Genomic DNA, 25189 nt, shown 5'->3' with positions numbered 1-25189 from the left:
CAGCACCACAGCAGCAAAGTACATGGCTGTCAGCACTCAGCATCACAGCCCTGTAAGCCCAAAACCAAGTCCAAAGATCCTGAGTCTCCACAACCCACTATGTGTGGCTGAAGCTAGTACAGTAAAGAAGTCTAATAGTATAGGATCAGCTCCCCAGTGGTAGCCTCCAGCTGTAAGAGGCTGTCCACAAGGCAAATCACAGAATCACAAAAGGGTAGGGGTTGAAAGGCACCTCTGGTGATCATCTCATCCAGCCACTCCGATAAAGCAGGGTCACCCAGGGCAGGCTGCAGTCTCCAGAGGAGACTCCACAACCTCTTTGGACAGCCTGCTCCAGGGCTCCACCACCCTCAAAGTAAAGAAATTCCTCCTCATGTTTAGATGGAACTTCCTATGTGCCCATTACCTCTTCTCCTAGCACTGAGCACCAACTGAAATGAGTCCAGCCCTGTTCTCTTGACCTTCACCCTTCAGCCCCAGGCCTCTCAGCCTTTCCACAGAAGCGAGATGCTTCCAGGCCCCTCAGCATCTTTGTGGCCATCCATTGCATGTTCTCCAGTATTTCCCCGTCTCTCTTGAACTGGGGAGCCCAGGAATGGACACAGCAGTCCACATGTGGCCTCACCAGAGCAGAGAGAAGGAGAACCTCATTCAACCTGCAGGCTACATGCACTCTAGAACACTACTGGCCTCAAAGGCACATTGCTGACTCATGGGGAACTTGTTGACCACCAGCACTCCCAGGTTCTTCTTCCAACAGGTCACCCCTCATCTGTATTGGTGCAGAAGGTTATTCCTCCCCAGTTGCAGGACTCTACGCTTGCCCTTGCTGAACTTCACAGGTTCACAGAAAGACCTACTGGCACTGTACACCTAAAAACTCACCAGGAAGAACTGCTGCTTTGTTAAAACAAACAAAAGTGTCTTACTTGGACCAGTTGGCACTCTGCTGTGTAATGATGAGTCCCAGAATTGCCTCTGACTTACACATGCACACTTGCTCACCATCATACTTACACCAGGGTCCCTCCTACCCTGGTGTTCCACACCACCACCACCATCCCCACTCTCCAAAGCAAGGTATGACAAGAGAAAAGCATCATGGCACTGTTACTTCACCCTGCAATTCTCCTGTGCCAGCATAAAGCAAAAGCAGCTCCTCCTGGGCTGATCTTGCTGTAGCACTGGTGCAAAGAGCAGCAACAGAGACCAGGATTAGGGCTTTACAGCAGTTCAGCTGTTACCCTTCTACCTGTGGCAAATATGTGGGAGGGTTTTATAACTTATTATATTTTAAACTTAGGCTTTATGATATCAGAATTAGAGCTGAATCCTATTAGGGAGACAAAAGGCTCCTTGTAGTTCATACACATCTAATAGTGTGGGAGATAGACTATTATATTTGGCACAATATTTAGAGAAATTAATCCTCAAGTGCTAAAGATTTGAGGGATTAACAGACTTGAGTGACAGCTGAGCTCATCCAGCCTGTATCCCTGGGATGTGCAGCATAACCATTTGCCTTCAAGTTGAACATGCTCCTCAATTCCACCCAAGTCAGCACAATTCCTGCTTTTATTGCACTCAGGTCCCCAGGGGAGATCAACAAACTAATAAATCCTTATTTCATGGTGGGTTACAAAATTGTCATGTTGTGTTCATTCCTAAGATTTGATGTGTCCTTTCCTCCCTTTGTAAAGAAACAGACATATCCTAGATGGAAAACATGCTCCTTTTTTTTTCCCCAAACCTTCCAAACTTGATTTAGGGAGTCAGTGAAACTGTCCATTTTCCATGGAAAACAGAATCACAGAACCTTAGAGGTTGGACAGAACCTCCAGAGATTATCCAGTCCAAACCCCCTGCCAAGCAGGATCACCCAGGGTAGTTGGCACAGGAATGCATCCAGGTGGATGCAGAAAGTCTTCAGAGAAGGAGACTCCACAACCTCTCTGGGCAGCCTGCCCCAAGGCTCCATGACCCTCACACCTTAAAGAAGTTGCTCTTCAATTTGAGGTGAAACCTTCTACATTCCAGTTTGTATCCATTGCTCCTTGTCCTATTACTGTGCACTACCAAAAAGAGCTTGGCCCCATGCACTTGACACACACCTCTCAGATATTGATAGACATTGATCAGATCTCCTCTCAGCCTTCTCTTCTCCAGACTGAACAGCCCCAGGGCTCTCAGTCTCTCTACATAGAGGAGATGCTCAAGTCCCCCAGCCATTCTCCTGGCTCTCTGTTGGACTCTTCCTAGGCAAAGTAGAAGGGATGTGGAGCAGTCAAGTGTATCTCCAAAATATCATCCAGACCTTTGCAAGCACTGCTTGGAGAAGACATAGTGGAAGACCTTAACTAACAGGAATTTCACACAGCAAAGATGTGAACATTGCCCTGGACTATACTGATTTAGTTGGGGCAATTAACAGGGCAGGAACTATAAAATATATAGCTAATTTTACTTCTGGAAAGCCCTGCCCACAACTATATACAAATTAGATATATTTGGGTTTTAATTTGGTTAGGAAAATCTTCACAAGGATGTTTATGGTTAATTCATTCATTTAAGAGAATCAGAACATTGGAAAAGTTTAGCCACAAAATGGCTTTGCCTCACTTACAAATAGGTAGCTGGAGCCCTCTACTCCCTGCAGTGTGTTCTACTCACTGCAGTGGAGTAGACATTTCAAGATAGTCCCTGGCTCCTTTGTGGCAGTGTTGGAACTGCTTGGCTGTTGAGAGACTTCCAGATCTTCCCAGGGTGCTGGGAAAGAGGCAGATGATCTCTGACCTGATCCTGGTTCCTCTTGGCACAAAGGTTTGCAGAGGTGCAGGCACTTGCAGATGCACAGAGAGCACCATGTCAGTGGCACTTCTTGCACCACCATGAGGCACTTAAATGCCTTCTGGGAAACTTGAGGCACCTAAGTTTCCAGGTAGTTCAAGCCCAACATATCAAGGCTAAGCTGGTCTGAAGCACAAAGCAGAGAAGAACACCTTGTCCAAGAGCAGTGAGGCAGAGGCAGCAAGGTAGAAGCAGCAGCAGAAGTAGCAAGACAGAAGCAGCACACAATGAGGCAGAGGCAGCGAGGCAGAAGCAGCACACACAACTGCTTGAAACTTAGCTCAATTTATAGTACTTGCCCGAGTGCAAAGGCTCCTTTGGCCACAGAGATTCACCAATCAAAATGGCATTTGCCAAACTGACCATATTAAGTGACCCCAGGGCTTGGTCACCCTTATTTGGCCAAGACACCAACAAGTACCTAAACACCTGTGGATACCTGTTTATCACTTTAAGAGGAGACATAATGGCCCAAACCTTTGTTTTCCTCCTGCCCTTGCTACCTCCATCAGCAGAAGGATGGGGCAAGCCAGGACATCCAATAGGTCTATTAGCCTTCCAGGACATATACTGGGATGGAAGAAGGAGGGGAAAGATGATTCCATCTCCAATTACTGTAGGGTGGTCCTACAGTGGGCAGTCAGGAAAGAGGAAGTGGTCCTGGTACTGCAAAGAGGCACTGACATAACTGTGGCATTACTAAGCAGAAGCTCTCCAGCTGAGCAGACAAGGCCTGATAGGGAAGAAGAGGAGATGCTGTGGTTGCCATGGCAGTGGCAGCATGGAGCCATGTCAGGAGAACAAGAACTATTCCCTGCAAGCTTATTTTTGTAGCTTCATTAAAAATAAATATATATTTTTAAAAAAGACATACACAAAAAAAAGTTAAAGTAGCTGAAATAAATTTCCAGTGACTATTTTCAATGCCTTAGTACTTTGGAGTTAAAGCAGCACGTCAGTCCCAGTATATTGCACAAGGTGAAATTTTGCTCTGAGTTGCACAACTCTGCAGAAAACAACCACATTACAAAGTTACGTCCAAAAGCATCCTGCAAATCACTCTGCTAATGTGTTTCTTATTCCAGGGCTTAAGATATCACAAGAGGAGGAAAGTTCCTCCAAGAAACACTGTCACCCAGGCAGCTGGCAGAGATCATAAAATCATAGAATGGTTTAGGTTGGAAGGAACCTCAAAGAACATCCAGTTTCAACCCCCTGCCACACAAATTCTTGCAGGGAAGCTGCCCATGGCAGGATGTCTTCGCCATCTCTCTTCCCAGTTATCATCTAATTTCCACAGCCATTTTTGGAAAGTAATATCCACTTGCAGTTCCTGGGTTTAGGAAAGGGCACCATGGGCAGATGGAGATTGATGGACAAGGTATGGTACACACTTCTGCTAGAGATGAGGTTTAGGAACAAACGAGTGGGAGATGTTTTCACAGCAATGGGAACACGGCAAACTGTAACTGGGGACAACTGCATGCTACCATGAGATGCTGCTGCAAAGGGACTCCTGAGGGTATGAAGAATTACAGAGTCATAGAATTGATTCAGTTGGAATCAAGTGTATCCATTAACGTCATTAAAATGCAACCATCAACAAATGCCACCACAGCCATTAAACCATGTTCCAGAGTGTCATGTCTACATGTTTGTTCATTAAACCAACCTCCAAAAGGTCTCTAGGTTTTCCTGTGAGCAGAGAAAGTACCTTAGGCTGCAGATATGTCTCACTGCTCATAAGCTACTTCCTTATCCAGCATTCATAGGATTCACAGCTCCTAACTGTACATCAAATTAGGATCTTTATAAACAAACCATGAATTTCAATGCTTTCAGGGTAAGAATACACCTGAGAACTGCCCTCTCACCAGGCAACCAGCTACAGAACAGCGACGGGATGGAGATGGAAGGAGAGCATCCAGAGCTAGTCTTTTTTGCCCAGTGATCGCCACACCTTGGGGGCATCTGTGCATTATCAGCCTACTGTGGTGTGATGTGAAGGATTGAATGAAAACACAAACGTGCCCTCAGTCTTTGGCCAATATGCAATGTTTTCTTTTCCTTCCTTAAAACTGTCCTTTGGCCTTAATTATCTCACGAGCCTGGCAGGATTAGATGTAGAACAAAAACATAACCCTCAGTCTTTGGCCAATATACAATGTTTTCTCCTCCTTCCTTAAAACTGTCCTTTGGCCTTAATTAGCTTGCAAGCCTGTCACTCAAAAGCTGAGATTTCCTCTCTGGATTTCCCCCTGCTTTAGTTCACATCACATCTAAAAGACAGAGCCATCCTTTCATAGACAGAACCATTTCTGTAGCTGGCATAGTAAGAGCCTTATCAAATTTGCTCTTCTCCACCGCAATAATTCTTTTCAAGGTAGCTCACTAACCCTTACCTGTTTTTCATTTTGACCTGCAAATAGCAAAATACCATCAACTGGAAAAGATAATTACTCACTTATGAAAGTAAGTGTTATTTTTTTTGATTCTATGATATGGGCAACACAAATGTCACTCCAAGTCAGGCTGTATTAAGTAGTTCCACATCACATGACACGGTGTGAATTGACACACGCTGTGCTGTTGTATGAGATCTAGGGTTGCTTGTGTGAAGAGACTTTTTATTCTCTTCTGTTTAGGGGAAGATATTAGGTACTATAGATATTGCATGATCCATCCATTAGCTTGAAAAAAAACTGCATCCAGAGAAGGCTGTAATTTCTTCCACTCAGACCAAAAGAAAACCTGAAGATGATTGCTTGCCTCTAATACATCTGCTGATAGTCAGCTCATTCCTTACTGTTTATGAAAGAGAAGAGAAATAAAGGGGAGAAACAACATCTGTAAATAGATACAATGAGTATAGATAATAAAGGGAAGAAAGTAGATCTGTAAATAAGTACCACAAACACAGATAAATAAGTTTTAAAACCAAGCAGATTCCAAAAAAACAAATGACGTCAAGGACATAGTAACTTTGGCTTCACACTCCGTAAGGCCTCTTACAAGTTTCAGCACTGTCTTATTTTTCAACAAGTCACAGAATCATAGAATCAACCAGGTTGGAAGAGACCTCCAAGATCATCCAGCCCAACCTAGCACCCAGCCCTATCCACTCAACTAGACCATGGCACTAAGTGCCTCACCCAGGCTTTTTCTTGAACACTACCAGGGACGGTGACTCCACCACCTCCCTGGGCAGCCCATTCAATGCCAATCACTCTCTCTGCCAACAACTTCCTCCTAACATCCAGCTTATACTTCCCCTAGCACAACTTGAGACTGTGTCCCTTTGTTCTATTGCTGGTTGTCTGGGAAAAGAGACCAACTCCACCTGGCTACAACCTCCCTTCAGATAGTTGCAGACAGCAATGTGGTCAGCCCTGAGCCTCCTTTTCTCCAGGCTAAACAACCCCAGCTCCCTCAGCCTCTCCTAATAGGGTTTGTGTTCCAGGCCCTTCACCAGCCTTGTTGCCCTTCTCTGGACATGTTCCAGCACCTCATAAATCAAGGAATTATCAGCAATAACTCTCTCCACCAGCACACACACCAGGCCAGTAATAGTAGAAGTCCAGCACTAACAGGTGCCTCATCATTTCAGCTGTATTAGAAGGGGTTGGGACAGGACAAAAGGAGTTAGATCCTCATTTAAATCACACCTAAGAGCATTCAGTCAAGTCACATCTACCAACTCAATTAAAATCCAGATCAAAGCTCATTAAACCCGCTCATACAAACCTGGACAGCACTTCTCTGTTTGCTTAAGATTTTCCAGAACTTGGAGATTTGCTTTCCACCAGTCTGGAAAGCCTCAGTGCAGCTCTGGCACAGAACAGGAAAGCTGCTACTCACAACCAAAGAGGAACAGATTGATTACAGAATCACAAAAGGTTAGGGGCTGAAGTGACCTCAAAAGATCATCCAGACCAACCCTCCCGCCAGAGCAGGATCACCTATATCAGATAACACAGGAAGGCATCCAGGCAGGTCTTGAATATCTCCAGAGGAAGACTCCACAACCACCCCTGAGGACTCTGTTTCAGGCCACAGTCTAGCCTGGATCCTGGCAACAGTCCTATTATTTGGGTATGAAGGTCACCATCTTCTGTCATTTTCAGACCAGGCTCATTACTGTCAGCAGCATCTGCTTCAGATGCAGTGAGCTTTGCAGCAGCCTTCTCAAGCTGGTCCTCCACTTCCAACATGCCAGGACAATATTCTGTGCCAAAACAGACATTTTTCCCCATGCTCATTCACCTCCAAGCAAATAGTCTCCACTTTGGATTTATTATTACCTTTCACTCCTTCCTAAGGTACTTTCTTATGCTCCCTTTGCTCTCCCTAATATTTTGGAGCCCATGATTGACTTGATCTATGTTTCCCCTTCATTCCAATGAAAGCTCAAAGTAAAATCCAGCTGAAACCTCTCCCTTTCCACTGGTATTGCATCAAAGTCAGGGATTTTAATATCAAATTCCACAACATAGTCATATGAAACCATGTCCAAGATAACTATCAATATTCATTGACTCCCCAGTGAAAAGCTGCTTATAACTTACAATGAACCTCCAAAGCCAAGAAGTCTCATGAAGCTCTCTGATTTGATCACAGAAGTTCTGTTGTGCTCTGAGGTTTGAAACCTTTCAGATGAAGATGGAATTAAAAATATATTTATTTAACCAGCTCTGCTTGGAGGGTCTGTATTCCAGGTAGGGAGGACAGAACAGCATCAAGAGCCTCAAAAAGGTCTTGATTCAAAGGACAGAGTTCCCCTGGCACAGAACAGAGGAAAATACCTGCAAAGTTGTCCTCATCTTCTGTTCTGGCACAGGGGACCTGGCAGGAAAGACAACTGGAGACAGCACAGAAACCACCATCTCTGAAGAGCTCTAGCTCTGCAAAACCACACAAACACTCAGTCCTGATGCTGAGGACCAGCACCAGCTCCTCTGGAATTAGTAGCAGCATGATTTCACTGTCTCATCCCAATGCTAGCCTTTGGAACTTCCACCAAATTCTGGAGTGTTAGGCTGCCTATCAACTACAAAGCAAGCACTGTTTAAACCATCTCCACTATGTCCCTCTTAGAATCATAGAATCAACCAGGTTGGAAGAGACCTCCAAGATCATCCAGTCCAACCTATCACCCAGCCCTAACCAATCAACTAGACCATGGCACTAAGTGCCTCATTCAGTCTTTTCTTGAAGACCCCCAGGGACGGTGCCTCCACCACAAAGGAAGACCCTGATTCCACGCTGTGTGGAAGGCAAGAAAGCTGGTCTAGAGAGCAAGTCTTATGAGGAGTGGCTGAGTGTCATGGAAGGGAAATTGGGGTGTTTAGCCTGGAGAAGAGGAGGCTGAGGGGAGACCTCATTGCTCTCTACATCTCTCTGAAAGGAGGTTGGAATGAGTTGAGAGTTGGCCTCTTCTCCCTAGTATCAGGTGATAAGAGGAAATGGCCTGAAATGGTGTAAAGAGAGGCTTAGGTTGGATATTAGCATCATAGAATCAGTCAGGGCTGCAAGGGATCACAAGGACCATCTAGTTCCAACCCCCCTGCCATGGGCAGGGATATCTCACACTAGATCAGGTTGCTCAGAGCCTCATCCAGCCTGGCCTTAAACACCTCCAGGGATGGAGCTTCCAGCACCTCCCTGGGCAATCAATTCCTGGATCTCACCAACCCCATGCTGAATAACTTCTTCCTAACAGCCAGTCTGAATCTACTCATTCCCAGCTTTGTTCCATTCCCCCTAGTCCTATCACTACCTGACATCCTAAAAAGTCCCTCCCCAGCATTCTTGTAGGTCCTCTTAAGATACTGAAAGGTCACAATAAGGTCACCTCAGAGCCTTCTCCTCCAAGAGAGCTCCGAGAAAAGCCCCAGCTCCTCATAGGAGAGGTGCTCCAGCCCTCTGATCATCCCCATAGCACTTCCCTGGACATGTTCCAGCACATCTATATCCCTCTTGTAATAGAGAGGCCTCAGAACTGGACACCATACTCCAGCTGGGGTCTCACCAGTGTGGATAAATGCTTTAGGAAAAAACGTCTTTGCTGCAAGAGTGGTCAGGAATTGGAACAGGCTGCCCAGGGAGGTGGAGTCACTGTCCCTAGAGGTGCTCAAGAAACCTATGGACACAGCATTTCAGGACACGGTTTAATGGCTATGGTGATGTTGAGTTGACTGTTGGACTTCATGACCTTAGAGGTCTTTCCCAACTGAAGCAATTCAACGATTCCATAATTCCAAGGCCAAGCCAAGCATCTCATGCCAAACCCACAGCCTCCACAGCACAGATCTGGAAAACCCTAGGTTTACACAAAAACACCTTCTGATCATCAATTTGCAGGACTCCCTGCACAGTCCACGTGCTGTTGCCTGCAAAGCAATGCAATCCTCTGCATTTTGTCAGCAAGTCTAGACTCAGGTCTGCTTAACAACGACTGTGGTCAGGGTGTTGCATCTGCTAGCAAAACACACTCTTACTTTCTCAATATTGCCTCCTTTATTGCAGGCTCTTAGAGCTGACAACACAGCAGAGAACTTCATAAAGAAAGTCTCATGATAGCTGTTATTTATTATGCAAATGCTGCCTGTCATGGCAACATTGCATGCAGTGGTTTGCTTTATTTGCCCTGGCACATGCATATTCAGATTAAGGCTGCCTACATTGTGCCTATATATTACAAAGATTTTGTTTTCCTCTACCCTTGGAGGAGAGCAAACTACAATTAATACAGCCTGTTGAAGCAGACAGCACCCAATTAGTTATCATCCATTTTCAGATTGGGACTCTAGACAAAAAAACATGGAGCTGGCTTCTTTTTCAAAAGGAAAATACATCCAAACTACAGGTTTTCAAAGACACATTTAACTCACAATGGCCAGGATACTCACTTGGCCTTTAATGTGAAATGGAGTGTTAATTTTTCTCTGTCACCTCTTAATTGCTTCCTTATTATACTGTTCAAGCAGTTAATTGCTAGACTGAGTGAAAGAGTGTTTTCAAGGGAAAGGAAATGCCACAGCATGAAAGAAAAAAAAATAGAAGCAGGCACTAGTGTAATTGGGCCTGATATAATGTGAGTTGTGGTATTGCCTTTAATGGTAACTACAAAAATTAATAGGAAAAGCCAAGTTGCTTTCTATTGCACAGCATATCAGGAGGCTTGGTGTTCAGCTGCCATGTGCTCGGTGGGATTACGCTTTCTGCAAGCCAATCTGCCCTGCCTGTTTGTACTCAGAGCAGCTCCTTCTGCTTCATCCCTTTCAGGAAGGGACCTCACTCGTTCATAGTGCAGAACTGCTGCTCACATCCACGTCTCTCATTCTAGTCACGGTTATCTACGTGGCTGACAAGAGCATCCCACTGCCTCAAAGCAGGAGGCGTGAGGATTGGAAACAGCCGCGCAGATGCAGCCCCTGACTCTCCAAGGCCGTTGTCCGTGACTGCTCTGCTGAGTTCTCCAGAGCCTCCTGAGCAATCCTGTGCAGCAGACTTGAAGAAACAACTATCAAACATCTTTCTGCCATCCCTGCAAATGCAAGGAATTGAAATGACTGGCCTCTCACTTCCAAAGACCCTGAGCATACCTGACAGCTGACAAAGTCTGGGTCATCCTTTCTTGCCTTAGCCTAGCAAGGCTTCTACAGGAAAGCTGGGGAGGGACTTTTTACAGAAGCTCGTTGTAATAGGATGAGAGGCAACGGTTTTGAGACAGAAGAGAGGAGATTTAGACTGAAGATCAGGAAGAAATTCTTTCCACTGAGGGTGGGGAGACACTGGGAAAAGCTGCCCAGGAAGGACGTTGATGTCCTTTCCCTGGAGATGTTTGAGGCCAGGTTGGACAGTGCCTCCAGCAGCCTGGTCTAGTGGGAGGTGCCCCTGCCCATGGCGGGGAGGTTGCAAGTAGATGATCTTTGGGGTCACTTCCAACCCAAACCATTCTATGATTCGCTGAAATAAAAGCCAGTCCTTTGGCAAAAGAGACCTGTGAGTCAGGAAGGAAAGACCCTCCTGATGTCACAGAGGGAAAAGATACTCCAGATGCAAAGACAAGAACCAGGGGCATTCGCTTAAACAAGGCTCTAATGATGATCTCTGCTTGACAGTGCTAGAATCCATGATTAGAATTCATTTCTCCATCCTCTCATTTTTATTAGAGAACAATGATTATTAATGAAGAAAGGAAGCAGACAAAAAGCAGATGCCAAGGATACAGTTGCATGGTCTAAGAACATGCATTAACTCATTAAAAAAAAAGTGAGCTAAATACAAATTTTTAATTCATTTCCTAAATGTAGCTTCCCAGTGGACAATAGAAAGGAGATGATCCAGTTACTAAGTTGTGCTTATTAGCATTCAAATGTGCTGATTAACTCATTAGTAAGACTCTATTTGAGGCCTTCCCTTTTGTTTCCTTCTCTAAACTGTTGGTCTTTCTCATATTTGCTTGGCAGGAGGAAGAAAACTCATCTATTTAGGACTGAGTCAACTCTAGATGATAAACAGCAAACTTGAAGGAACATGAAAAATGTCCCCTTTCATTTCACAAGAGTTCAGTAAGTAGTACTATCATTTGCTGAACTGAGTGGGTGAAGATGAGCCTGTGCCTGACAGCCTTATCATTGAATCCTAGAATTGTTTCAGTTGGGAAAGACCTGTAAGATCATCAAATCCATCAACCCAACACCACCATGGCTATTAAATCATGTCCTGAAGTGCCACGTCTACACACCTTTTTGAACACCTCCAGAGATGGTGACTCCATCACCTCCCTGGGCAGCCTGTTCCAATGCCTGATCACCTTTTCAATAAAGAAATGTTTCCTAATATCCAATCTAAACCTCCCCTGGTGCAACCTGAGGCCACTTCCTCTTATTCTATCACTTGACACTAGGGAGAAGAGACTGACCCTCTTGTCATGTCATTGGAAGAAAATTATGGGCAGCCATCAATAAAGCAAAACTAAGCTTTTCACCAGACAGATCTTTGAATTGCACAGAGAACTCCAAAGCAGCATTCCTAATGTGGGACTAAGACTGGCTGATGGAGCTCTGCCTTGCCAAGGGGCCAGACTGCTTCCAGTTCTTGCAGCACATTGCTGCTGTCTGTTCTCACACACTCTGCAGGCATTAGTCATCTAAATTCTCAGGCACAAAGAGTCCCAGTGAACATGTGGAACGCACAACTGACGTTGTGTTATCAGAGATAAGAGGGAAGGTTTTGGCACAAAGCATGTAGAAGGTGTGAGCTCCATGTGTCTTCAGCATGGGCAACTACCAGTAAAGACAAACAACACTGCTCTGCAAGGCTGAAGAACCTGCCCATTTGCCCTGCTTCATTAAACTGTCTTAGTCTCACTGGTAGAGCCAAGGTATCACTTTTAGTCAACAGTGAAAATGAAACAAGGTGAAATTCAACTTTTCAGGAGTTCATCAAGCTTCTATCACCTTGCTGAAAAAGGAGAGTCAGAAGAGCCCAAAGCAGAGCTGACATACAGGCAATTGCAGCAGAAGAGACATTTAAGATCACTGAGTCCAACCTTCAACCTAAGACTACCATGGTCATTAACCCATGTTCTGAAGTGTCCACACATTTCTTGACTATATCACTGCATTGAACTTTCTTAGTCATAGGCAGAACCTGCAGCAAAAATCTCAGCTTATCTCCCCTAAATAAGCAGCAGTGAAGGGAAAACTTGTGTCTATCTGAGCCAGGTACCCATCTGCAATATGAATTACCTGGCAGCCCTCACAAAGGTGAATCCTTTTGTAGCAATTGCAACACCAATTCCCATCCCCAACCATGCAGAGTCAAGATTTTCTCAAGTCAGCCATCAGGGAAAACATTTTCAACACTTTAGGCCTTTCAGTGATTGACTGAGTACTTTCTTGGACTAAACCTCTGAGAATTTGCCCAATTATAGCACTGCAGTAGTCTGAGCTTTTCACTTCTTTTCATACAGTCAGTGCTAGGTGTTGGCCATATCCCAGCATCTCCACTGTGTGCATGTTTGTATGCCCTTCACTTCTACCTGATCTATACACCTTACAAGTACTGAATTCTGTCTCATCAGCCTCGTGGAATACTTAATAAGATTTTTAAACTTCTTGACTTTCAGGGTGCTGAAGCCCTGGACCAGGCTGCCCAGGTTGCTTTTGGAGTCTCCTTCTCTGGAGGCTTTTAAAACCCACCCGGGCACATTCCTGCACAACCTGATCTAGGTGGTCCTACTTTGGCAGGGGAGTTGGACTAGATGACCTCCAGAGGTCCCTTCCAATCCCTATCATGATAGGCTTCTGTGATAAATAACTAAAACTCAGAGGCTTAGGATAAATTAAGTACTCTACCACAGATCACACAGACCATTTTTCTCCTTTGGCCTTCTGAAGTCTCTCTATTTAAACATATGAGGAAATTATTAAAAACACTTGAAACACATCCAAAAATATCTCTCTCCCACTGGTGTAACCAACAAGTCTTTATAATTCAGTCTAAAGACACCTAAAGATCTCATTTTTACACAGTAGAACTTCTGAAACCTTTTCCTGAGAATGTCTGATGTCCATAAAATACTTAGGGATAAGTACATGCTACCCACCTCCCTGCAGTATCTTCCTGTTATTAGAGTACAGGAACAACCTCTTTATGTATTTCTGCATCTGAGGAGGACATAAATATGTCCTCTGAACAGGATATAATTACATGGAACAATTTAATGTCTTGTTTTCAGAAAATCCATTTTATTAAACTGTCTGCTGCCATCCTTCTGTATTTCTTTACCTGCATCTCTCACCTTTTTTTCTCTTTAACTTCCAATCTGCCTCTGTCTAAGGATACTGACAATGTCCTACATAGCCTTGAAATCAATTTAGTGAGACAGTCTCTTTGTACAACAATTTTTCAATCTGTGACATTTGCATTTCTATACCTTTTTCTTCTTTTTTTTCCCCCCTTTAATTCACAAAGAACAGCATGCCTTAGCTGAAAAAAAATGGCAAAACTGAGCTCCAGGAATATTAAAATCATCTACAAATTGGTCCAAAATGATTTAAAACATCCATCCTTAAATAAATCTTTAATATGAATGAACTCTTTTCTTTTTTTTTTTTTTTTATTGCTAGGTTCCAAAGGCTCATTTTTTTTTTAATACAAGTTGAAGGTCCTCATTATATAACACAATGGAGTTAAGGGAGACAATTTCTCATTCCTGCCCAGGAATTTATGACCTTTCCCCAGATTTTATCAACTGGGAAATAGTTGTTAACATCATCATTCCCTCCCTGTCACACCATCTTAATATGAATTTTTAAGGTCTGTGGTGTCTCCTGATTTCAAGTTTTTATATATATATATATATACACTCACACATATATGTGATGGTGTGCTTATGTATTTTCAGCAGTTCATGGCCCCACATTTGGCACCAAAATAAAGATGTGACAGTTTGGGTGTTACCTGCCCCCCCACTCTTATGAAATCACCCAGAGTAGACTCAGCTGAGATGGAAAATAAGGAACACAGCTTTATATTTACAGCTTAGCACAATATACAAGCAGATATATACAGCTATAGAAATATACAAGCAATACGGAAACACAACAGCCCTCCCAGAAACCAGAGTCCACAGGAGGGGCTCCCAACCACCCCTTCCACCCCTCTACCTTATCCTGGAGTTTGCTTTACATTCAAGGTGAGTTTGGAGAATCAGACAGGGGGGTTAGGAAGCAGAAGGATTAGTTACATAGACAGCAGGTTAGGGAGAAAAGTGCAGGCAGCCAGAGTCAGAGAGCAACTCTGTTATCTGTGTTTATGTTCTTGCTTTTATACATCTCAGCAAGTCTAAGAGTGAAGTAGATATCAACATTGTTTCCTTTTCACAGCCTATAGTCTAATTCTTCTCACCAAAATATTCTAGCTAGCTTCAAACTAGCACAATATATCTCACAGAGACATCCAGGTTAGGAAAGACACTCAGGATCACAAAGCCCAACTTACACACTATATATTTAGATTTTAATATAATTTTATATATATCTTACTTATATATTTTTAAAACTTTACATATATTGTTCTGGGGTATTCCAAATTCCTTTCTTCTCCCCCCACCTCTTAGGGTGTGAATGGGAGGAAGCACAAAAACTGCTTTCCTTTCCCCTGCAGGCTTGAGGAGGGAACAGCAAAAGGCACTTTCCTGCACATGGGCTGACCCATGTGGAAGCCTGTGCTGGAGTCGGGCTGGTGGTTGGCTGAGTTTTCATGGTAAATAGACACTTTGTCTAGAAAAGCTTAAATAGAGCAAGGCAGAATGGAAAGATGCTCCCACCTTGAAAGATTCCCACCCTGAGAGTTCCTGTCTTGAAATATTCCTGCCAGGACAGAGCGACCGACAGGACAGGTTCCTGCTGTGACAGAACTGCTGTTTTGGACCATCCCCGCTTTTGGATGGCTCCTACTCCTTTGCACGGCTCTCGGCTTTACACCGTGCCTCTGTTTGGGTGGTTCTCCCCACTTTTGTACCATTCTCTGCAAACTTGCAGGCTTGGCAAGCCCTGGGGACCTTTGAGAGAGCTGCCAGCAGCAACTGGACCGGCTACTCTCAGATTATATCAGCAGCCAACTTCCTGGCTGCCTTTTGGACTGAGGAGACCCTAGGAGTTTTGGCTCTCGCCTGCCACTGCGAAGGCAGCATCGCTCCACGATCATCCCACTTGTGGAAGAAGTGCTTGAGATATTTCCAAGTTTGGCAGTTTTGCCACTCACCTTGGGCTTCTGCTGTGTGCATCTACACTACTGGATATTGCCTGCAGCATCAGAAGGCTGCTCCTGCAGAGGAATCCAGCAAGGGATCACTGTCGAGTACCTATCTCACCCCCATGAGTAAAACCTGCTGCTCCCTTAATCCTCTGCTCAGTCTGATTGATAATGGGGTAAAGCTGTGTTTATAGCTTAGCCTTCTCCATTTCCTGACTTCCTAAATCTCTAAATTTACCTATAACATCCTTTTGGAAGAAACTCCCAATCAAACTGAATCTGTGAATAAACTTAAACTAATTGCTTTGAGATAGTTTGAGGGCAGGGTGTTCAGGAAAATACAATCATTCTGTATTTGATAATTCCTGACTTGGCCACATTAATTCCCTGCCTCCATGACATATATATATATAACTCTATAGAAAGAGACAACACATTTTATACATATATATATAAAAAAATCTCTGTCTACAAAGCTGTGAAGGAAATTACCCTTGTCAGGCCCTTAGCACTCCAGGTTGTGATGTATTAATCCTCCTCTTGAAGACTCATTGCATTTTATTACACTAAACCTTCTTATTAGCTCCCCCACACCTTCACATAAACCACAATATTTATCAGTAAAATATATATAACTTGGCTACTCCAGCTATGTAAATGAAAGAGTAAAACAATAGCTATTCCCTTAGAAAGAAAGCACAGAAGTATTAGAAATAGCTGCAGTTTAAAAAGAAAAGAAGTTTGTTCTCCAGGATTTAGAACATTAAATATTTAGATTCCACTACATAGCATTCATTGAAATTGGGGCTGTTCAGCACAGGGAGCAGAAGGCTCCAGGGAGACCTTTGAGCAGCCTTCCAGCATCTGAGTAGGGCCTACAAGAAAGTTCAGGAGTGACTTTTTATTAGGGCTTGTTGTGACAGGATGAGGGGAAATGGATTTAAGCTGGAAGAGGGGAGATTGAGATTGGATATCAAGAAGAAATTCTTCACAGTGAGGGTGGGGAGACACTGGAACAGGTAGCCCAAGGGAGGTTGTGGATACCCCTCTTTGGAGGTGCTCAAGACAAGGCTGGATGGGGCCTTGAGCAACCTGGACTAGTGAAGTGTGTCCCTGCCCATGGAAGGGGGGTTGGAACTAGATGGCCATTAAGGTCTCTTCCAACATAAACCATTCACCTAAAACCTCTGATCTCCTCAAAATAGAGCCAAGCTGTCTAGCAACTGTCAATTTAACCAGGTCTTCTGCACCACACTGAAGAGAAGACATTTTTACCAGTCCATGAAGTTAATTTTGAATGAGATAATTGCACTGAATTTTGGGCTGCTTAAACGCTGATGTCTGAGCTAAGCTATTTGACTGAGCTTTCTCCATGGTTAGTGGAGACAGACAGCAGGTCTCCTAGCTAAAGCTGCTGGGATGAGTTTCTCTCTGGAGGTGGAGGTTGAAGGACCCTGGCTGACAAGCTTAGACAAAGTGCCAGACTCAAAGTTAGCTAAGCAAAGCAGAAAAAAACCCTTTGTCCCATGGGCTTGCTTCCATCAGCAACTTTGTCACTTCCAATCAAATATATGCCAAGCACTTGTTTGGCAAATATACTTTCCAGCTATTTCTCTACACATAAGGCACCTCAGTTCAGGTCAGCGTAGCATTCCTGATCAGGCTGTCTTCTAGAATCAAAGTTGCCAAGGTATCATACCTCTCTAAAGATGGTGAACTGCAGCTTCTCTGCTCTAAAAGTAGGAAATTGTCAGTGAGTCTGTCACAGATGGGAAACAAAAACAATAACAAGGCAAGAGTAGAAAGAAGGCTGTCAAGGCACTGACAGAGAAAGTATCACAGTATCACAGTATCACAGTATCACCAAGGTTGGAAGAGACCTCACAGATCATCAAGTCCAACCCTTTACCACAGTGCCCAAGGCTAGACCATGGCACCAAGTGCCACATCCAACCTTGCCTTGAACTGCCCCAGGGACGACGACTCCACCACCTCCCCAGGCAGCCCATTCCAGTGTCCAATGACTCTCTCAGTGAAGAACTTTCTCCTCACCTCGAGCCGAAATTTCCCCTGGCGCAGCCTGAGGCTGTGTCCTCTTGTTCTGGAGCTGGCCACCTGAGAGAAGAGAGCAACCTCCTCCTGGCCACAACCACCCCTCAGGTAGTTGTAGACAGCAATAAGGTCACCCCTGAGCCTCCTCTTCTCCAGGCTAAACAACCCCAGCTCCCTAAGCCTCTCCTCGTAGGGCTTGTGCTCAAGGCCTCTCACCAGCCTCGTCGCCCTTCTCTGGACACGCTCAAGCATCTCAGTGTCCTTCCTAAACTGGGGGGCCCAGAACTGAACGCAGTACTCGAGGTGTGGTCTGACCAGTGCAGAGTACAGGGGCAGAATGACCTCCCTGCTCCTGCTGACCACACCACTCCTGATACAAGCCAGGATGCCACTGGCTCTCTTGGCCACCTGGGCACACTGCTGGCTCATGTTCAGGCGGGTATCAATCAGTACCCCCAGATCCCTCTCTGTCTGGCTGCTCTCCAGCCACTCCGACCCCAGCCTGTATCTCTGCATGGGGTTGTTGTGGCCAAAGTGCAGCACCCTGCACTTTGAGCTATTGAACCCCATCCCATTGGCCTCTGCCCATCTGTGCAGGCGGTCAAGGTCCCGCTGCAGAGCCCTTCTGCCCTCCAGCTCAGTCACATCTGCCCCCAGCTTAGTGTCATCTGCAAACTTGCTGATGACTGACTCGATGCCCTCATCCAGATCATCTATGAAGATGTTAAAGAGGATGGGGCCCAGCACTGATCCCTGAGGGACACCACTAGTGACTGGCCGCCAGCTGGATGTGGCACCATTCACCACCACTCTCTGGGTCCGGCCCTCCAGCCAGTTCCTAACCCAGCACAGAGTGTTACCATCCAAGCCGCGGGTTGACAGCTTAGCCAGCAGTTTGCTGTGGGGGACAGTGTCAAAGGCCTTGCTGAAGTCCAGATAGACCACATCCACAGGCCTCCCCACATCCACCAAGCGGGTCACCTGATCATAGAAGGAGATCAGGTTAGAAAGGCAGGATCTGCCCTTCCTAAACCCATGCTGGCTGGACCTGAGATCTTTGCCATCCCTCAGGTGCGCAGTTATTGGCCCCAAGAGAACCTGCTCCATCAGTTTCCCTGGCACTGAGGTCAGGCTGACGGGTCTGTAGTTCCCAGGTTCCTCCATCCGACCCTTTTTGTGGATGGGGACCACGTTGGCCATTTTCCAGTCTCCTGGAACCTCTCCGGTGAGCCAGGACTGCTGGAAAATGATGGAGAGTGGCTTGGCCAGCTCAGCTGCCAGCTCTCTCAGCACCCTGGGATGGATCCCATCTGGTCCCATGGACTTGTGGGTGTCCAGATGGCTCAGCAGGTCCTGAACTAATTCCTCATGAATTTCCAGGGGAACACACTGCTCCCCGACCCCATCCCCCAGTTTAAGAGGCCATTTGCATCCTCCTCCTCTCTCCTTACTGTTGAAAACTGAGGCAAAGAAGGCATTCAGGACCTCTGCCTTTGCTTCATCATCAGTTATAGTGTTCCCCTCCTGGTCCAGTAAGGAGTGGAGGGTCTTCTTGCCCTTCCTTTTAGCATTGATAAATTTATAAAAGTGTTTTTTGTTAAATTTCACGGAAGTGGCCAGCCTAAGTTCTAGCTGAGCCTTAGCCTCTCTAATTTTTCTCCTACATAGTCTGGCTACCTCCTTAAACACATCAGGAGAAGCCTTCCCCTCCTTCCAGAGGCGATACACCCTCTTTTTCTCCCCCACTTCCTTCAGGAGCTCTTTGCTCATCCAGGCTGGTCGCCTCCCCCTGCGGCTCATCTTTCGGCATGTGGGAACTGCCAGCTCCTGTGCCTTCAAGAGCTCCTGTTTAAAGTAAGTCCAACCATCCTGGACCCCTTTGTTCTCAAGAACTGCTGCCCAGGGGACATTGGAAATAAGTTCCTTGAGCAAATTGAAGTTTGCCCTCCTAAAGTCCAAGGTGTAGGTTTTGTTGAGGTGCCTCCCTACCTCCCTGTATATTGAAAACTCCACTAACTCGTGGTCGCTACACCCTAGGCAGCCTCCCACTATCACATCTCCTACCAGCCCTTCTCTGTTGGAGAGCAGCAGGTCAAGCTGAGCTTGACCCCTAGTAGGCTCGTTTAACAGTTGGGTCATGAAGCTGTCCTCCATGCACTCCAGAAATCTCCTGGACTGCCTCCTCTCTGCTGAATTAAGTTCCCAGCAGATATCTGGCAGGTTAAAGTCACCCACAAGGACAAGATCTGAAGATCTTGAGACAGCCTCCAACTGTTTGTAAAATATCTCATCTGTTCCCTCATCCTGGTTGGGTGGTCTGTAACAGACTCCAACCAGGATGTCAGATTTATTAGTCCTACCTCTGATTTTAATCCACAGGGTCTCTACCCCTTCATCCCTCACTTCTAGCTCAATGGCATGGAGTGACTCTCTAATATACAGGGCCACCCCTCCTCCTCTTCTCCCTTGCCTATCTCTCCTGAAAAGGTTATATCCCTCCAGTATAACAGCCCAGTCATGTCTGTCGCCCCACCAAGTTTCTGAAATGGCAACTACATCGTAGTCCCCCTGGTGGACCAGGACTTCCAATTCCTCCTGTTTGTTACCCAAGCTGCGTGCATTGGTGTAGATACACTTCAGCTGGGCTCTCGATTCAATTGTCCTTAGTTTCCTTCCATCTCTCTCCTTCTCAGAGAGAGTAATTTCCTCACCCACCCCCTTCAGACCTAGTTTAAAGCCCGCCTAATGAGCCCTGCCAACTCCAGTGCCAGGACTCTCCTGCCCTTCCTAGATAACTGCACCCCATCACAAGCCAGCAGGTCCGGCGCAGTAAAAGTTCCCCCATGATCAAAAAACCCAAAACGCCGCCGCTCACACCATCCCTTCAGCCATTTGTTGATATCATAGGTTCTGCTATTCCTCTCTGTGAACTCCCTTGCCACAGAGGGAACTGAGCAGAACACCACCTGTAGTAGTGTCTGAAGAAACCATCCTTTGACACCACCTTGTCATAACCACTTCCCCTTCCTACAGCCTCAACATATCAGCAAAACCAACCTGCATCTAGGTTCTAACCTCTTGTTGTGTGGCCGTTTGAGCTGATCCTCTAGCTCAGACATAGGGGAGAGATGAACATTCCAGGGATAGGCCACATAAATGGCAACAATAGATAAATTAATATAATTTCATTGGAGCATCAAGAACTTAATGTCTAGAAGCACAGTTTGTTCTCCCCCTTCTCCCGCTGGCTTCTGCTGCTGCAGCTTCGCCTATCTTCCCCGGCTGCTGTTTTGGCTACTGCTGCTTCTGCTGCTTCGCCGCCGCTTGACCCCCCTCCCCATCTCCCTTAAGGTTATTGTATTGTTTTCTTTTTTTTCCCTTCCTTCCTTCTCTAGTTATTATTTCTCTTTACATTGTTATACTTATATTATAAGAAAATACAATTTCATCTTTCCCTGACTTTCAAAAAAGTAGGGGGGTTTGTGTTGTGAATTTCTTCCCGGGGGAGGGATCAGCCCAAACCCGGGACATGTTGTCTACTTGTGGAGCAACTGCAGTGATGAGCATGCTCCAGATCTGAAGAGAAGCCACACAGCAAGCAGTGCTAGTGCAGTCTTGGTACTAAAATCAGTTCAGATGGACTGTGGGCAAAGCATTATCACCATAAATCACAAACATGTGGACTCCCAGCTTGCAAACATAAATGCTACTTTAAAGCAGGCTAGACTGTTTTGGTGAGAAGAACTAGATTACAGGCTGTGGAAAGAAAACAATGGTGATGTCTACTTCACTCATAGGCTTGCTGAGATGTATAAAAACATAAGTCAAAACATAGATAACCACTTGGCACCACTCTTGCTGGGGCTGCTGGCTGAGCTGCATCTCTCTAACCTCACCCTCCGTTTTTTTGGGACTAATCCACTTTGCTTCCTAACCCTCTGGCCAAACCTCCATTCTTCCTGGGACTGGGGTAAGCTTGAGAGGGGCAGTGGGAAGGTGAAGGGGTGGGTGAGAGCCCCTTCTGGGGACTCAGGTTTCTGGGAGGGGAGTCGTGTTTCTGTGTTACATTTTATTTTGTCTGTTTTTGTCTGTAACTGTACATACTGTAAATATCTGCTTATATATTGTGCCAGCTGTAAATATAAGCTTCATTCATATTTCCAGAGCCAGCTGAGTCCACTCTGGGTGATTTCTAAAGTGGGGGGGGGGGCAGGGAGCACCCAAACCATCATACCTTAAATACCTAATAAGAAATCCATCTAAATCAACCACTTACCCAAACAGAGAAAACACAGACAAATGGAAGACTAAGGCAAATATTAACCTGATACTGCATCACAAAATTACAAAGGCACAGAAAGGCTGAGGTTGGAGCAACATCTGTGGATTCTCCTACTCAAATTCCTCAACTTAACACAAGGTCATCTAAAGCAGGTGGCCCAGGACTGTTCAGTCAGGTTTTCAGTATCTCCAAAGGTAGGGACTCTTCTGGGCAACCCATTCCATTACACTAAGAAATGCTTTTCTTACATTTCAAGTGGCTGAAAAGTTGAACATAAAGTCTGCTATACAGTGGGGACTCCAGAAAATCATTCTCTCCACCTCAGGAAAGTTCAATGCCATCTTTGAGAGGTGCTTATCCAACCTGTTTCCCAAAGATGTTTTCCATGCCAAAATCACTACGAACTTCTTTTTTCCACCCATTCACCTGCCTTGCCTTCTGACTTCCATTAGGCTGCTAGATTTTTACTTTCTCTTAAGTATTTCATATGCCCAAAAAAAACAACTGGGACCAAATTCATTCCACTACTGTTCTATTAAAGCCAGCAGATACACTTTAGGGCTGAATTTGCTCTTCTTATGTAAGAAATGGAGGATTCAGAAGAAGATAAAAAAAAGAATGAAAAGAAAAAGTGACCTTGGTGGTCATATTTTCTTTAATCCACTAGGGCCACTCGATGAATACATAAAGCCAGACCAACAATAGTGCCTGCATTTAAACTCGGGTGGGTGTAAATATAGGTAAGGGCACTAATCAGCCAGGTGGCTACATGTTACCCTGAACACAAGCAATTAAGTACGAGGGCAATTTTCTCCCAGAGGTTAGTTATTTCATAGCCAATTACCCAGGCAGCTTCACCCCGCTTTGAACTGTGTGTGGAGTAAGAGCCACGTCTGCATCTGGACCTTCAATAGATTCCCTGTAGCTTTAGCCATCAGCCCTATTCATCTTTTTTCTAAAGTAGTTACAGCATCCACCTGCCTTTCAGTATTTAACTCCTTCATTTGTAAAGAAGCAAGCAGAACATTCAAACAAAAAAAGATATTTTTATCTTTGTAATAGGCAAGGCAATTTTAGCTCTAGATGTCTATGAAATTCGGCACTCAGCCTCGAGCAGGATCATCACAAAAATCAGCAAATGCACTTTAGCCAACATGTCCCCCCTCTGACAAGCTAGCCCTTAGAGGCAGTGATCTGCCTTGTGTCCTGTTTGGAACATGGCAGGTCCAGGGAAGACTGACTGAATGCAGGCAGCAGGAGGAGAATGCAGGCAGCAGGAGGAGAATGCAGGCAGCAGGAGGAGAATGCAGGCAGCAGGAGGAGAATGCAGGCAGCAGGAGGAGAATGCAGGCAGCAGGAGGAGAATGCAGGCAGCAGGAGGAGAATGCAGGCAGCAGGAGGAGAATGCAGGCAGCAGGAGGAGAATGCAGGCAGCAGGAGGAGAATGCAGGCAGCAGGAGGAGAATGCAGGCAGCAGGAGGAGAATGCAGGCAGCAGGAGGAGAATGCAGGCAGCCAACACCACCCCGGCGCTGCAATCTCTTTGTGTACCACATTAATAATGTAATTGCCCCTCAAATATTAATGGAATACACTGAATAACTTTGAGCTGTGCATGTAAGCAGCGCTTACGTTTTGTTCCCATAAGACGCAGGCTACGTTACGTTACAAGCAGCCAGGTGAGGCATGTACACCTGCATCTCTACCTTCAAAACAGTAGGGCACACGGGGAGGGAAGGAAATCCTAGTGAAGGACAGCAGGGAGGAAAACATGAGCAGAGTACTAGGGGAGCATGGCAGTGTGGAGAGAGATGGGGAACCACAAACCTCACCTCAAGACGAGGTTGCTCCCACAATGGCGCCCAAAAGCTGAGGCACCCTCCGCGCCCACCGGCGCACTCAGTCCTTCCCTCTGTCCCTTTCCAAAGCCTCGGACTGCTCACTGTGGTCAGGAAACAAGGTTCTGCTGTGCTTGGACTCACATTTCTCCCCTTTCTCACCCTTCTGGTCCCTCAGTGACCACCCGGAACAGGCTTCTGCTTCCCCCCATCCTCACACCAAGCACCTGGAGGCGCCTGAGGCCTGCTCGCGCACCCCAGGTCCCCCACAAACCACCCCGAAGTGAGGCCTCCCCGAGCACAACACAGGCACCAGGCTGGGCACTGGGGTAACTGCCCGAGCACAACACAGGCACCAGGCTGGGCACTGGGGTAACTGCCCGAGCACAACACAGGCACCAGGCTGGGCACTGGGGTAACTGCCCGAGCACAACACAGGCACCAGGCTGGGCACTGGGGTAACTGCCCGAGCACAACACAGGCACCAGGCTGGGCACTGGGGTAACTGCCCGAGCACAACACAGGCACCAGGCTGGGCACTGGGGTAACTGCCCGAGCACAACACAAGCCCCAAGCTGGGCACTGGGGTAACTGCCCGAGGACAACACAAGGCCCAGGCTGGGCACTGGGGTATCTCCCTCTCCTTCCCCGGGGGCAGCGTGAGGCAGCCATCAGCACAACCCCAAAGCCACCGCAAGCCTCTCAGCCGGGAACACAGCAGCCCCACCACGAGAAAACAGAGTTTAACATTACTAACCTGGTCCACGTCCTCAGCAGCCCCTGCAGCATCTCAGCACCCCGGAAAAGTGAACAACATGGATGAAAGACAACGTTAATATCCTCCTCCTCCTGCTGCTGCTGCTGCTGCTGCTGCCGCTGCCGCTGCCGGCGGCCCCTGCGCGAGGTGCGGGCGGGCCGGTGCGGGGCCCCGCGGGCGCGCCCAGGTGCCGCTCGTTACACACTCAGCGCACAGCTGCCGCCACTCAGCAGAGTGTTCCAGAAAGCTCCCGGCCTTAGCCATCAGCTCAGCTTTTAGCACCAACTGTGGGCACGCGGCTGGGCCACCACATCAGTTACATTCCTAGGACAGACAAGCTCCATTTTGGTGTGGCCAAGAGAAGCTGCTCCTTCCTCATGGATGTTAAACACCAGTGGTCTGCTTTGTCACCAGAGTTAGACTTGGGGAAGGGAATACATGGAGTAGATGTCCCTGGCCTTCTCATACACTTTCAGCTATGATCATAGAATCATAGAATCAACCAGGTTGGAAGAGAGCTCCAAGCTCATCCAGCCCAACCTAGCACCCAGCCCTGCCCAACCAACCAGACCATGGCACTAAGTGCCCCAGCCAGGCTTGGCGACTCCACCACCTCCCTGGGCAGCCCATTCCAATGCCAATCACT

At 46.3% G+C, this 25189-nt stretch overlaps 1 long non-coding RNA gene across 3 annotated transcripts in view; it reads right to left on the bottom strand.

The window, feature by feature from the left end:
• LOC135183880 (uncharacterized) overlaps nt 1–24662 on the bottom strand; it is a 142258-nt gene extending 117596 nt beyond the window's left edge. For 2 of the 3 annotated variants that reach the window (XR_010305748.1, XR_010305747.1), the window contains exon 1: nt 24544–24662. This is a non-coding gene — a long non-coding RNA (uncharacterized LOC135183880). Of the gene's footprint in view, nt 1–6460; nt 7073–7412; nt 7494–7649; nt 7749–24543 lie in introns of those variants that run through there. The other variant, XR_010305749.1, reaches the window with a different exon arrangement.
• Between the last annotated feature and the right edge of the window lie 527 nt (nt 24663–25189).

The sequence above is a fragment of the Pogoniulus pusillus genome, chromosome 19, assembly GCF_015220805.1.
Source record: "Pogoniulus pusillus isolate bPogPus1 chromosome 19, bPogPus1.pri, whole genome shotgun sequence".
Classification (NCBI taxonomy): Eukaryota; Metazoa; Chordata; class Aves; order Piciformes; family Lybiidae; genus Pogoniulus; species Pogoniulus pusillus.
This window is presented reverse-complemented; position numbering and strand designations above follow the sequence as displayed.